Source organism: Cynocephalus volans, chromosome 14 (assembly GCF_027409185.1).
Source record: "Cynocephalus volans isolate mCynVol1 chromosome 14, mCynVol1.pri, whole genome shotgun sequence".
NCBI classification, from domain to species: Eukaryota; Metazoa; Chordata; class Mammalia; order Dermoptera; family Cynocephalidae; genus Cynocephalus; species Cynocephalus volans.
The window spans coordinates 37,352,377-37,366,099 of NC_084473.1; the positions used below are offsets into that span (position 1 = coordinate 37,352,377).

Consider the following 13,723-nt stretch of genomic DNA (forward strand, 5'->3'; position numbering starts at 1 on the left):
TTAGGCATAGGGGTGGGGGCTGTCTCAGCTGCCAGTGAAGCACCCAGCCCCTACTGTGGGAGGTGGTCAGGAGGTTGGCCTGCAGGGGCACTTACCTCCAGCTTCATGTAAACTGACATCACAAAGGCCTCCCCACTGATGTACGATGTGGGCTAGAAGAGATAAGAGCGCACATGGAGATGCTCTGTCCCCTTCAGTGGCTAAGCCCTCTGACGTCCTTTCTTCCCCATCAACTGGCAAAAGTCTCTTTCCTGCCTGAATTGGACCAGACCCTCCTCCTGTTGTCATTTTGTGCCCACTTCTCAAGGTCTCTCTCCTCCATCATCCCTCTCCTCCCAAGCAGCTCTCATCCTGTACTTTTTATTTTTTTTGGTGGTGTTGGCCAGTACAGGGATTGAGCCCTGGACCTTGGTGTTATCAACATCATCCTGTGCTTTCTGCAGCAGGATCCAATGAGACAGCCAAGCTCATGGTCTGTCTTTGTGTGTACAGCTTCAAGGGAGAAGCTCAGAGAAGAGTCCTAAATCATATCCCTAGCAGAGGGAGAGGCAGGATTCAAACCCAGACTTCTTAACCAATACCTGACACTTCTGCCATGATCATTACCATCACCCCCTACTGCCGGTTGAGCCCCCATTCAGGAGTCTGATTAGCCAAGACTCATCTCCTTAGGCAACTGGCAACCCCTGGAAGTGGTTGAATCAGGGCTACTGCCAGTTTTCATTTTGTTCTTTGCTCCTGGAGGACCACCAGGGCTGTTTCTCCATTGGTAATCTCTTAACTGTGAAAAGGAAAAGCAGCAATATTCAGGAGACCTATAAGCTCCTATGCTTGCATCCTACTTTACAGATTTTGCAAAATATTCTTATTTATGCCATCTGATTTAATGCCAGCAGCAACCCTATAAAGTGTTGTAATGATCAGTAAATGGCTAAAGAAATGGATTGATAACATGACTAAAAAAAGGCAATAGTGGAACTTAACTTTCAGTCTTCTGGGGCTTTGTCATGAATCACCAGCTGGCAGGTGGTAAAATACAAATCAGACATTGGGGGTTCTCTCTTTCATAGCTGTGAGAGCTACACACCAGTACTTCTCAAATGTTTGTGTCAATGTATCCTAATGGCAGAAGTCAGTGAGGGCAAACCCAGGGATCTAGGGACCTAACAAAAAGAGGACAACCCAAGCATCATTTCAGAGAGAAGTCTATTATGATCTTACGAATCTAGGTGAATGTCTCCCATACGTACATTAATAGGTTTTTTCTCTCTCAAAAGAATCGAGCAAATCCGATGCTTCAGAAAGTTGCCCTCTATGCATCCTGTGGCACTGCAGATTGAAATGATCTGGGCAAGATTCAAGCTGTGAAGTTCAGTTACCCAGAATTTTTTTCACAGAAGATAAGTACATCTCCCTCCAGAGAGCACTGACTGAAAGGTGTTCTGGTCCTAGAATCCAAAGGAATTCCAATGTGAGATACAGACTCAGAGATAAATTGTAAAGTGTCTCTAGAGAGTAGAAACCTGGGACAAAACCAAACCAAACCCATTCTCTCCCAATTGTCACCCAGCGATATCAACATTCCGAGCCCAGTGGTGAAGTGTAGGCTTTTCAGATTGTCAATGTCTAAATGAAAGGAGTAAGGGAGCCAGAAACCTCTTGGTCCTGGGTTCCCTAGTGCCAAGTACTCTTCCAAATGGAAATTTGTGCCACAACTAGAGAAGCCAGAAAGAGGGTGAAAACACTTAGGGGACCTGGTTGTCGGGTCAAAGTCTGTGTTACAGGCAGTAATGACAGGGGACAGCTGGTGAGGGCAGGAGCTGGGCTTCTGAGAGGGAAGGGATGGCTGAGAAGACTTTGGTGATGGTAATCGAGAGGTGCAGAAGGGCAAACCCTGTGTGCCTCAGAAGTGACACAGAGTCCTTTCCCTGTCCTGCCATCAGAGGGACCTCAGGCTTGGTCTAGGGCCTTTGACCCAATGGGCTATACCTTTTACTTGGTCACAGCCAATTTCCTCTGTTGTGTTTCCTCTGACATCTCAGGGCAGGGAAAAGGAAAGAGGGGCCACATCATCCAAGCACTGCGGAGTTACTTCCTTCAGCTAAGGGCACAGATGTGTGACTGCGCCAGAGCTGGTGGGAGCAGGCTGTACTAGGCAACACTGAAGTGGGCGTGGCCTCAATGCTCACAGCCCATTGGTGGATGAGAAAGATGAAACTAATGGGGGCATGGCCAGAACGTAGGGAAGGGTGGAGTCACAATGAAAGCTGTGATCACTGGCCCCATCCCCCCAAGGAGGGTCCTCTAGGGGGAAGGGGCAGAGCTCTCACCTGGTGCCCGTGCAGCTTCTGTGTGACCCATTATGGTGGTTGTCACAGAATTTGAGGCACCTAGCACAGTGGAGAGGCCACTCTCCAGCCTCCACCCTGGACCTTCCTGTGCCAGTTCAAACACTGACCTGGGAGCATTGGACCGACCCCAGGGCTCAGGAGGTGGGTGAGGAATGGACAGCAGGGGAGAGTGTATCACTTCACAGTCCCTTTGCAGACTCCTCACATCTCTGCCCCAGACTTTCTCATCCCGGAAACCACCTCCAAAGACCCCATCCAGTCCTCCAGATGCTTCCCCACTCGCCCCCTTCCTTGAGGGTCCCTTCACTGATCCTGGGAGCATAGCTGTCCCCTCCCAGCTGGGTCCCATCCAGGTCACTCTTGCTTGCCAGCTGCTCCTCCTCTCACACCCTACAGCACCCCCTTCCTCCCAGCACGGGCTCTGGGTCCCATCAGTCTTTCCCCTTGGATGCCTCAAGACCAAAGTGTGTGTGTGTGTGTGTGGGGGGGGGTAAAACTATAATACACTCAGAAAAACATAAGTGTAAATCTTCCTGATCTTAGATTAGGCAATGGTTTTCTAGGTGTGACATCAAAAGCACAAGCAACGAAAGAAAAAATGGATAAACTGAACATCATCAAAATTAAAAACTTTTGTGGTTCAAAGAATGCCATCGAGAAAGTGAAAAGAAAAACGTAAGAAAGTGAAAAGAAAACCACAAAATTGGAGAAAAATTTCACAAATCTTATATCTTATAAGGAGCTCGTATCCAGAATATATAAAAGGAGATTAAAACTTGATAATAAAAAGATAAATATCCCAGTTTTTAAAATGCAAAAAATCTAAATACACAGTTTCCTAAAGAAAATCTACAAATGGCCAATAAGCATATTAAAAGATGCTTGACATCAGTCATCAGAGATATGCAAATCAAATCCACAATGAGGTATCACTTCACACCCACTACCATGACCAGAATCACAAAGATGCATAAAAACAGTGTTGTTAGGATATGGAGAAATTAAAACCCTCACACATGGCTGGGAAAACTGTACAATGGTGCAGCCACTTTGGAAACAGCCTGAAATTTCTTCAAATGATTCAGTGTAGAGTTACCATATGATCCAGCAATTCCAATCCTAGGTATATGCCAAGAGAAATAAAACTATGCATCCACACAAAACCTTGAATACAAATGGTCATAGCAGCATTATTCACAATAGTCCAAAGGTGGAACTAGCCAAGTGTCCATGAACTGATGAATGAATAAACAAAATGTAGGATATCCATGTAAATAAACATTATTCGATCATAAAAAGCATCGAAGTACTGACACATGCTACAACTTTGCATGAACCTTGAAAACATTATGCTAAGTGAAAGAGGACAGTCACAAAGGATACCCTTTTTATTAAATGTCCAAAATAAGGAGATTTGTAGGAAAATAAAGTAGATTAATGGTTGCCTAGGGTTGGAGGAGATGGAATAATTGGGGATGATGGCTAAGGGATTTAGTTTTGGAGTAATGAAAGTGCTCTACAATCGCTGTGATGATTGCAAAACTCTGACTGTACTAAAGTCCATTAAATAACACACTTTAAATGGGTGAATTGTATGGCATGTACATTATATCTCAATAAAAGCTGTTAAAAAACAAATGTGCCGTGACTTCAGCTTCTCATTAGGATATAGATGTTGCAACAGCCCAGTGGTCAACACAATGACTAGGAAAAAGCCAGATAATCTATAAAAATCTTATTTTTGAAAGCATAACAGAGTTGTGGAAACAATAATTAGATGAACTTGAATTTCATAAAGAGAGAATTCTAGGGCAGAGTTTTTGCTAATTCTCAGTAGAAACTGATGATCACACTTGGCCCACAAGGGGGACAGAGAAACCAGGGAAGTATTGGTTGGTCACTCATGGTTGGTGCTGGCGTGAGAGATCACACAGCTCGAGAAGCATTGACTGATGTCTGGGGGGTCCCAGTAGTCGGTCTCAACCCACTGTGTCCTCTTACCGGGTTCTTGACTCTGCCACAGGAAAGAATTCAAGAGTGGACTCACAGGACAAAGTGAGAATAGGTTCAATGTAACAAAGAAGAGATACAGATTTGACAGAGAGAGAGAGAGAGAGAGAGAGAGAGAGAGAGAGAGAGAGAGAGAGAGAGAGAGAGAGAGAGAGAGAGAGAGCCTAGCTCCAGAGACTGAGCAGGCCCCACACCAAGTGTAACACAAAAGCAAGCAATACACACTTAAAGTTCAGTACCAAGTGCAGGCTGGCTCAAGAGAGTGAGCAGCCACTTACTGAAGGTAAGTTTGCTACAAAGAGAAAGAAATACACTCTCCACAAGCAGAGTGCAGGCTGCCTCCAGGAGAGTGAGCAGCAGCCCACCTTCTGCTGGGATCTGGCTTTTATAGTTTCATTGTCTAATGAATATTCAATAAAAGTGTGGTTCCCAGTTGCGTGACATATTCTTCCACGTGCTCAGCTGGTCTCTTCTTGGAGCATGCTCATTGGCCAAACCCTATCACAGGCACCAGACATGTTTGAGAATATTCTGTGCTCTCTAGCTCCTGTAGTGGAAGGTCATTCAGCTCCCAGGGTGACATAATCCCTCTCTACTGAGCATGCCCAGCCCCTGGATTTGCAGGAGCCAGCCCTTTATGGTCTCATTTTGCCCCTGTTGGTGCTGAAAATAGGTCTAACTGACAACAGTAGATTTCCTCTAGGAGAGGGCCTAAAGGAGGGACCTAAGACCTCAGAGGATGGCTGGAAACCCAGACACATGTCCAGAAACCCTGACCCAGGTAAACTGAGCACCTCCTGTCTCACAATGTGGTGGGTGTTTCCTTCAAGACCCTCTGTATGTTCTAGAGATGAACATAGAGGATTGAGGAGCCAGGCCAAGTTTTCCTAAAAGTCAGAGTAAAATCTTCCTGAATCTCAAAGTGCTTGGGAGATTATGTTTCCCCAGAGGGACAGGGCTGCTGATTGGTCCCTCAAGATTTTTGGTACATTTTAAAGCTTAAGGATATGAGTGTTAAAGAAACAAGCTGAAACCTCTAAAGGTCACAAGTGGATTTGCCACTGTCTTTCATGGTTGACCAGTGACCCACTAGAATTTCCATCCAAATTCCTGAAGGGCCTTCCTTGAGAAAGAGGGAAGAACCAGAGGTGGATGAGCCTTACTAAACCTGCGTATGTGTAATTGGACTCAGACGGGGAGAGAGAGGGGACAGAGAAGAGGGCGGAAGCAGTCATTGAAGGTGTAATGGCCAAGGATTTTCCAAAATGGGTATAGTACATCAATCCACAGATTCAAAAAACCCCAATTAGATTGGCAAACCCCAACTAGGATTAAAAAAGAAAAGAGGAGAAAATCACACTAAGGTCCATTATAGTTAAATTGCTAAAATGTAGTAGATAAAGTCAAATATCTTAATGACATATAAGTGTATGAAGCAAATTCATTCCCTTATATGTCATTATTAAACAATAAATATTAAAATATTTTAAAACTACTTATTCATCATTAGAAATTAAGAAAATAATAACAAGCCTGAGAGTCACAGGAGAATGGATATACTAAACATAAAAAAATGAAATCAGATTATCAGGATAGGGGTCATTGGTAGAACTGATAGATTAATAAAACTGAAAGCTGGTTATTTGAATAATAAAACACAACAAAAACCATGTATTCGCTCTCAGTGTTTATTTTAATTAAATAAATTTGATTCAAATAAAAACACAAATGTGGGAGTGAAAAAGAAATGACGTGACTATGGATTCTGAGGAAACTACAAAAATAAGGGTAACTACAGAAATAAACTTTTCATAAATAAGTTTGATATTTTAATGAAAAAGAATCTTTTACCACAATTTTTTTAAAAGCTAGAAAGTGAAAAGTCCGTGTATAATCCAGCCTTAAAACATTTTCAACTTGGATATTAAATGTTGCAGTGAAATAGCAGAGAAAATATTGATCATTAATATTTTAGCAGTTGGTGAAATATTCTTGATTAGAGGATCGTAGTAAGAAGAATAAGTTCTGTAGGAACTAATTTAACATATTTCAATTTTGCTGTCTGTATAAAAAAAGGGGAAAGGTTGAGTGTAGCAGTTTACAATTTTATTTAAGGTCTCAAATAAAATGCTTTTTAAGAAAAGGCTATCAGAATTATAGCTTGTTCCTGCTGTGGAATCAGCTCGAACCCATCATGAGTTTGTCCAGCAGGGGCTAATGCTACTCTGTAGCATATGAACATGCTTATGGCCCACAAAGGGGTTAATTAGTAATAACAAGTTTCAGCAGAAGTGTGGGCTGTGCTTGGGTGGGCACAGTGGGGTAGGATCCCAGCCATGGCACCAGTCCTCTGGCCATGGCATTCATAAAGTCTCAGCTGTGACAAGCCTGCAGGCACCAGTGTCAGGTTTTCACCCACTGACTTGAGCTTCATGGGGGCTTTCTCAACAGAGCCTTTGCCTATTGCTTAGGGGAAAAACACTGCAATAGTTAGTTTCACATTTCTTAAGTCAGAGAAATAATCTGATGGCACTTTCCGGAAATTGTGGGTGGTAGGCAAATCTTGAGTGCACGAAGCATCATGCAGGCACTGGTGTTCTTGGCTTAATATGATCAGATTGCACAGAGTGGGGCACCTTTGGTTCTGGCCACGTGTTCCCCATTCCCCAGGGAACCCACTAATCACCTCTGAAGTAAAACTCATTGCAGGCTTAAGGCAGCTGGATGATCTATGAGAGGAATGGCAAATTTGTTTCAATATGTATCCCACCTAGCTCTGATTGATTGTTAGTGGAAGCCTGAGAGAGCTGTGTGGTAAAGGATTCTGTGGCCTCATCTGGGCTCAGTAGGAAAGAGTGCTGTAGTTGATTAATGATGTCTGCCATGAGCACAGACATGAGAAATGGGGTAAATGTACAACATATTTGCCATCCCTGTCCTAGGATTTAACCCCATGCTCTAGCAGAAGGTAGGTAACAGTTTTGCATGAGATATTTAATAATTATCTTAATTTCAAGGCTGAATAGTGGTATCTCATGTCTGTTATCCTCATTTATATTATGAATATTTTGTTACACGCATGTTTCCAGAGTAATGATAAGAAAAGAAAGAGAGAAAAATGTATATTTATCGAACACCTACTAATTGTAAGGTATTGTTTTAGGAGCTTTACAAAATATATCTAATCAAATATTAAACAAACCTATAAAATCATAATATTACTCTTTTTTTAAATAATAATAAAGAAATCAAGGCTCAGAGAAGTATAATATTTGCCTAAACCATAATAGAAAATTTCAAATCCATGGGTGATACTCATTCTGATATACTGGGGCAGTGGTTCTCAATCTTCAGAAGAGATTTAAAAAATTTTAAAGTACTGATGACTTCATCTTATCCCAGATCAATTAAATCATAATCTCCAGGAAAGGGAAGCTCAGGCATAAGAATGCTTTTAAAAATTCCCTAGGTGATTTTATTGCAGCCAGGAGCAAGAACCACTTCATCAAGGGAATGGGAACAGGCTAGATTCATATTTACAGGATGGCTACTCTGAGCCTAGATTTTTCTTTTTTTTCTTCCCCCCCATATCCTATTTAGTTTAATACACAATTCCTTAAAGAAAGCATTATTAGCCTCACTTTACCTATAAGGAAAAGTGGAAGCTCAGAAAACCTAAGTACGTACATTGCCAAATATCACACAGTAGAACTGAGATTTGAATGCAAATCTGTTTGGTTCCAAAGCATTTGCTCTTTCCACAGCACCATGCTTCTTCTGTTAGATTTCTGAACCCAGGTGCCACCTTCAACCTTAGTGTTGAGCAATTCTGAATTCCATCTAATTTCCAAATCCATTTCCAACCTGTCATTCCGTTCCTTGACTTGGTTCTCCAGCTCAGGCCGGAAACGTCATTCACAGTCCTAGCATTTGATTTCATGGGAGAGAAATGCAAGAGGTGCTTCCCAAAGCTGGTGCCTTTTAGCCTGTGGACTTTGGGCAGCTTGGGTGAGGCTTGAAGGATGTCTGTGTTGAGGCCAGATAAGTCTGGAGTCCCCTCTTTGGTCCCCAGGTAGCTGAGAGGGGTACAGAGGAGTTGTGGCCTGGCTCCCTGATCCTGTGAGTTGTGGGCACCTGTGCTCCTGTTTTGACCATTGTGATACCACACTGACTTCAGCTCCTTTGATCAGAATCTCCTGTGTCCATGAGAGAACTGAGCAAACTATCCGAACCTTAGAGTTGGAATGAACTTCCCACTTAATCTAGTCCAATGTCTGTCTAAAGGCAAAAATGCCCATCATTGTCAGACATGAATTCAGACTGTTTTAATGCTTCTCAGAGATGGAAATGTATGATCTCCTACACAAATTGACACATTGCTGGGCAGCCCCAGCAGCTCAGAAACTCTTTTAAAATTAAGCTTGTAAATTGCTCCCTATAATTTTCCAGTTTCTCAGCTGATTGATTTTCCTTAATCTTATCAAAGACTGATTTCTATAAAGCTGATCCACCCACCAAGTAGTTTATGCAAATTAGAGCGGACTAAGCAAGGTTAGTTCCAGGCAAAATTATTAGTGAGGTCTCCAGTGGAGTTTTTTTTCAGTATCCTTACTCAGATACCTTCCTTTAGGGTCAGCCACTTCTTACTCCTTCCTTTCTTTCCTTCCTCTATTAGAATTCCTGCTGTCAGAAAAAGTTTGGAAACTCAGCCACTATCAGGTAAGGTGACTGGTAAAGCATAGAGCATTTACACTTTACTAAGGTTGAAGCCTTGAAAGGTTTGGCATAAAGGAACAAATTTGAAATGAATCTTAGACATCTGGCAGTTTGAGGGAGGGTGGGGTAAGGTGCTTCCTAGCTTCTGACATCACCCCATGTAGGGACACCTAACACACCAAGGTGAGCCTGGCCCTAGGTCTCCATCTTGGAGACCTGCTTGCCTGGTCTGACCCTGCTTCTGCTCTATCTGAACACTAGTGGTCTTGTGGGGAGTGTTGGAGTGGCGTATAGGGAGGTTAGGGACCTGCTTTATTTGAGGTCTAAGTGCAAAAGAAAGCGTCCATTTTCTTAAATGAAAGCCCTGTAGGATTTGAATGGCTCCCCCCGGTTTGACTGATGATCTGTTTTAACTCTCTTCTCAAAGATGGCACCTTCGACAGTGCAGTCTCCACTGCACCATTCCCGCTGCCAACAGCTGCCAACGATCATTTGGAGGGAAGTCGTCCTCAGAACAAACAGCTATGTTTCTTGATGCAGGGCACAGACATTCCTTGAGAGGCTTTCTGTTCAAAACAGACAAGGTCTCAGACTGCTTTCCTTTAAAAGAGATGAAAATATCACAGCCTGGGGTGATTGCAGGCGCTGCAGAAGTGAAACTTCTTAGCCCTGAGGTGCAGGGATGGCTGTGTGTTTTATTTATTATTTACTGAGAAACCTATCCAAACACTGCATTTTAGGAACTGGTAAGAAACACTGATGAGAATGTGAGCACCGGAGGCATAAAAGAGCCTTTGAAACTAGGACAGACTTTCATTCGAGTCTACCTGGACTCTGCAGGTGAGGCAGTTTGCATGCACGACTCTCTCCTCATCACAAATCAATATTTCTTCTTGGTTTAGACTCCGGGAAGCAATGAATTGGGGATTTCAAATGAACCTCTCAGTCCAGATGTGTCTGTAATAGAAACCACTGGTCAGCGGGGCCTAATTAACAATCTCTCCTTCGCTGAGACCGCAGAATGGCATTAATTTTGCCAACTGGGCTTGATGTGAATTGGCTAGAATGTCTGAGTAGGTTTCCAGCTGCTGCTCATGTAGCTGTGGCTTCCAGCAGTATTTGCATTCCAAATAAAATGAGGCCTGAAATAGATGTGCGGTACATGTTCAAAGCTATTTTTAATCAATGATCACTTGGTTAGCTGTGAAAGATTATCAGCAGGTCACAATCCATTTTGGATTTTGCTGTGTCCTGCAGAACTGATGTAAATGCACAGCGACTTCAGCTTCCTCTGTGGTCCTTGTGCTTAGTCAGCTCTTTGGGTGAGGGATAGGAGGGGAGTTGAGCGGACAGTGGCAGCAGAGATGCACCACAGCCACAGGCACCGGAGCTGGAGGGCCATTTACTTAAGCTAAGGCTGTGTTTAAGTCAGTCCTGGTCCTCCAGAGAAACTTCATGGAGCAATCATAAGCCTGAGGACTCTGTCCCTTGAACATCCATCCTGAAACTCACCATGTGACTGTCCAGTAAGCAAATCACTTTCAATTTATGGGAGAATGCAGAGAGAAGTGTTTTTTTTTTTTTTTTTCTTATTTGCTAACCTCTGTCTAGCTGTGGGGATGCTGTGGAACTGAGCATTTCTGTATAGATAGTATCTTACTGGAAGCTCGAGATTTCTGTGGGAATTGCTGCCAAAATCATCCACTAGTTGTGTGTTTTTTAAAAAAATAATAGCACCATACATTTATTTAGCATGCTTACTACTTGCAAGAAAATCTTTTATCTCAGTTGCAAAAGGCATTTATATAGTGTGAATACTTAAATACTTACAATTGAGTATTTGTTTAATAGAATAAGCTAATACAAGTTACTTCTTCAAAAAGTTTATGGAAAGATAGAATTAAAAGATAGTACAAATTTTTCTGTGAACTTTTTGAAGACCTTTTGTATTATCTTCCCCTCCCCTATTTCTCTCTTTTGTTTTTCTATTGTGTGTTTTCCTTTTTGATCCAGCTTTTCTGGCTTTTTGCACATGCATTGACCACTGTGTTTCATCTACATTAAAGAATCTTGATCTCCAGAACCATAAGTTTTACTAATTTATCTTTCTGCTTAAAACAAAACAAAGCAAAACAAACCCGCTGTCTTTTACCCATAATATTTATTTTGCCCTCATTTTCCATCCTTCCCAAATATTAATTTGTAATTTCTCAAAACTTTTTGCCATGGTTTACTTAGAGCTTAGATATGGCTTTATCTTTTCTCAAAAAAGTTTTTAGGTACATTTCTAGTTTTGAATTTTATAAGGATCAATCTGTCCATTCTGTCAAGAATACTTGATTGTCACGTACATTGAGGAAGGAGACAGGAACTCAGAGGTGAACCTGGATCTCAGGTACACTTAAAAAACCAAAACTATAGGTAGGTTGACCAACTGTTCTGTTTCTAGTACTGAAAATCCCGTATCCTGGGAAACTCCACCGTCCTGGGCAACTGGGATGGTTGATCACCCTAGCTTTTAGGGTAACCTCCATAAGAGAAAAAAATGCAACTGACCAAGAAATCAGAGATTTGATGCTTCCACTAAGTGGATTAAAGAGCATGTGCCACCTCCCTAGTGCATATAGGGTCTGGTTTGTCACCTGATGCTTCCCTTATTTTTCCTAACATCACCTCTCTTTTTATCTTCTCCATTTAGAAATCCTACCCCTGCATTTTGACCTCATCAGCCAGAACAGACCGCTGGATATAAATAAAGGAGAGTTAAATAAGACAATTTGGAAAATTGGGAGGGTGGGGTGGGGGTAGGTATAATGCATACAATGAGTACATGAAACCCCAGATCTATGCTTATTTTAATTGATAACTTGTTATGTGACATATTTCACACTCTTATAAACTTTTAAGGAGCTTAAAAATGTCTTCTGTGATGAGCCCACGACCAGTCTCTGTTTTGAATGGAGAGAGACTCCATTCAATATTTCTTTGTATATATGAGTATTTTGCTGGTTTTTCCTTTTGAGAGCAGCAACCTTTATTCTCCACTCTGCCTTTGTATTCTTTAAGTATTTTTTAATAGGTAACCCCTTTCTGCTTAAAAAACAACAACAAAAAAATCAAAACTAAACTAGAGTTCACTCTTCTAGTCAATCTTTTAACATAGGCAGGTAGAATTTGGTGTTTGCTTTTCCATTGCTGTTTTGTTTGTTTGTTTTTGGCAGCTGGTCAGTATGGGGATCCAACCCCTTGACCTTGGTGTTACAACCCTGTGCTCTAACCAACTAAGCTAATTGGCCAGCCCGCACTGTTGTTATTTTCTGCCTTATCAAAGCATTAACCTGAAATCAATTCTTTGTTTATTTTGCCTCACTCATTTATTCTTTTATTGGTTTGGATTTATTATACTGTTGCAGATTAAGGAGCGCTTCTCTAAGTTTTCCTTCTCTAAGTTGGTCCACGTGCTAGCCAGCCTCCCAGTGGATATGACCCCAGTGACCTCAACTTCTGATATTCATGCCCTTTTGTACTCTCTCCCACATTAAATAGAGCTGACACATGTAACCACAGGATATTGCAGAAATGATGGTGTATGACTTCTGAGACTTATGATTGTGGCTTTTGCCTTGCTTTTTCTTAGATCATTTGCTCTGGGAAACCAGCTACCATGTTGTGAGAACTGAAGAAATCCATGGAGAAACCCTTACAGGAGGACCTGAGGTTTCCTGCCAACAATAGCATTATGTGAGGGAACCATCTTGGAAGCAGTACACAATAACACCAACTATTGTTTTTAACTTTTTATTTTGAAATAAACTTAGACTTACAGAGAGTTACAAAAATAGTACAGACTTCCCATATACCTTTCACTCAACTTCTCCTAATGTTAACATCTTACATAATCGTGATACAATTATCAAAACTAAGAAATTGACATTGATACAATACTATTAACTAAACTGCAGACTTTATTCAAATTTCAGTGGTTTTCCCACTGATATCCCTTTTCTGGTCTAAAGCCTGTTGTCGTAGTCTGTTTGTTCTGTTACAACAAAATACCTGAGATTGCATAATTTATAAAAACCATATAAGTACCACGCGCTAACCGATATCGACAAAATAAAATTAAAAAAAAAAAAAAAAAGAAACAGTATTTTCCAAAGACTGTCACCATGTCATACACAAATATAAAGTCCTGATGGATTAAAGAACTAAGCATTTTTTTAAAACTGGAAAATGTATTTATAACTAACCTTTTGGAAGGAAAGACCTTCTTAAGCAAGATCCTAAATTCAGAAAACCACAAAGAAGAAACTGACATATGTGTTTATGTAAAAATTAAAGATTTCTGTATTTCAAAAGATATCTTAAATACATTTTAAAGAAAATTAAAAGACAAATGATAGGCTGAAAAAAAAAAAAAAAAACCCAGAAATTTATTTCTCACAGTTCTGGAGGCTGGAAGTCCAAGATCAGGCACCCGCACGTTTGGTGTCTGGGGAAGGCAAGAACTACAGCGTTTCCTTATTAACATCATGCATTGTTATGGCACATTTGTTATATTTGATGAACCAATATTGATACATTGTTATTAATTAAAGTCCATAGTTTACATTAGGGTTTACTTTTTGTATTTGTACAGTTGTACT

The 13,723-nt window shown here is 41.3% G+C and overlaps 1 pseudogene; it reads right to left on the reverse strand.

Annotated features, from left to right (window-relative positions):
* Positions 1–2,361, reverse strand: part of LOC134362500 (quinone oxidoreductase-like) — a 152,156-nt pseudogene extending 149,795 nt beyond the window's left edge.
* Positions 2,362–13,723: the final 11,362 nt, after the last annotated feature.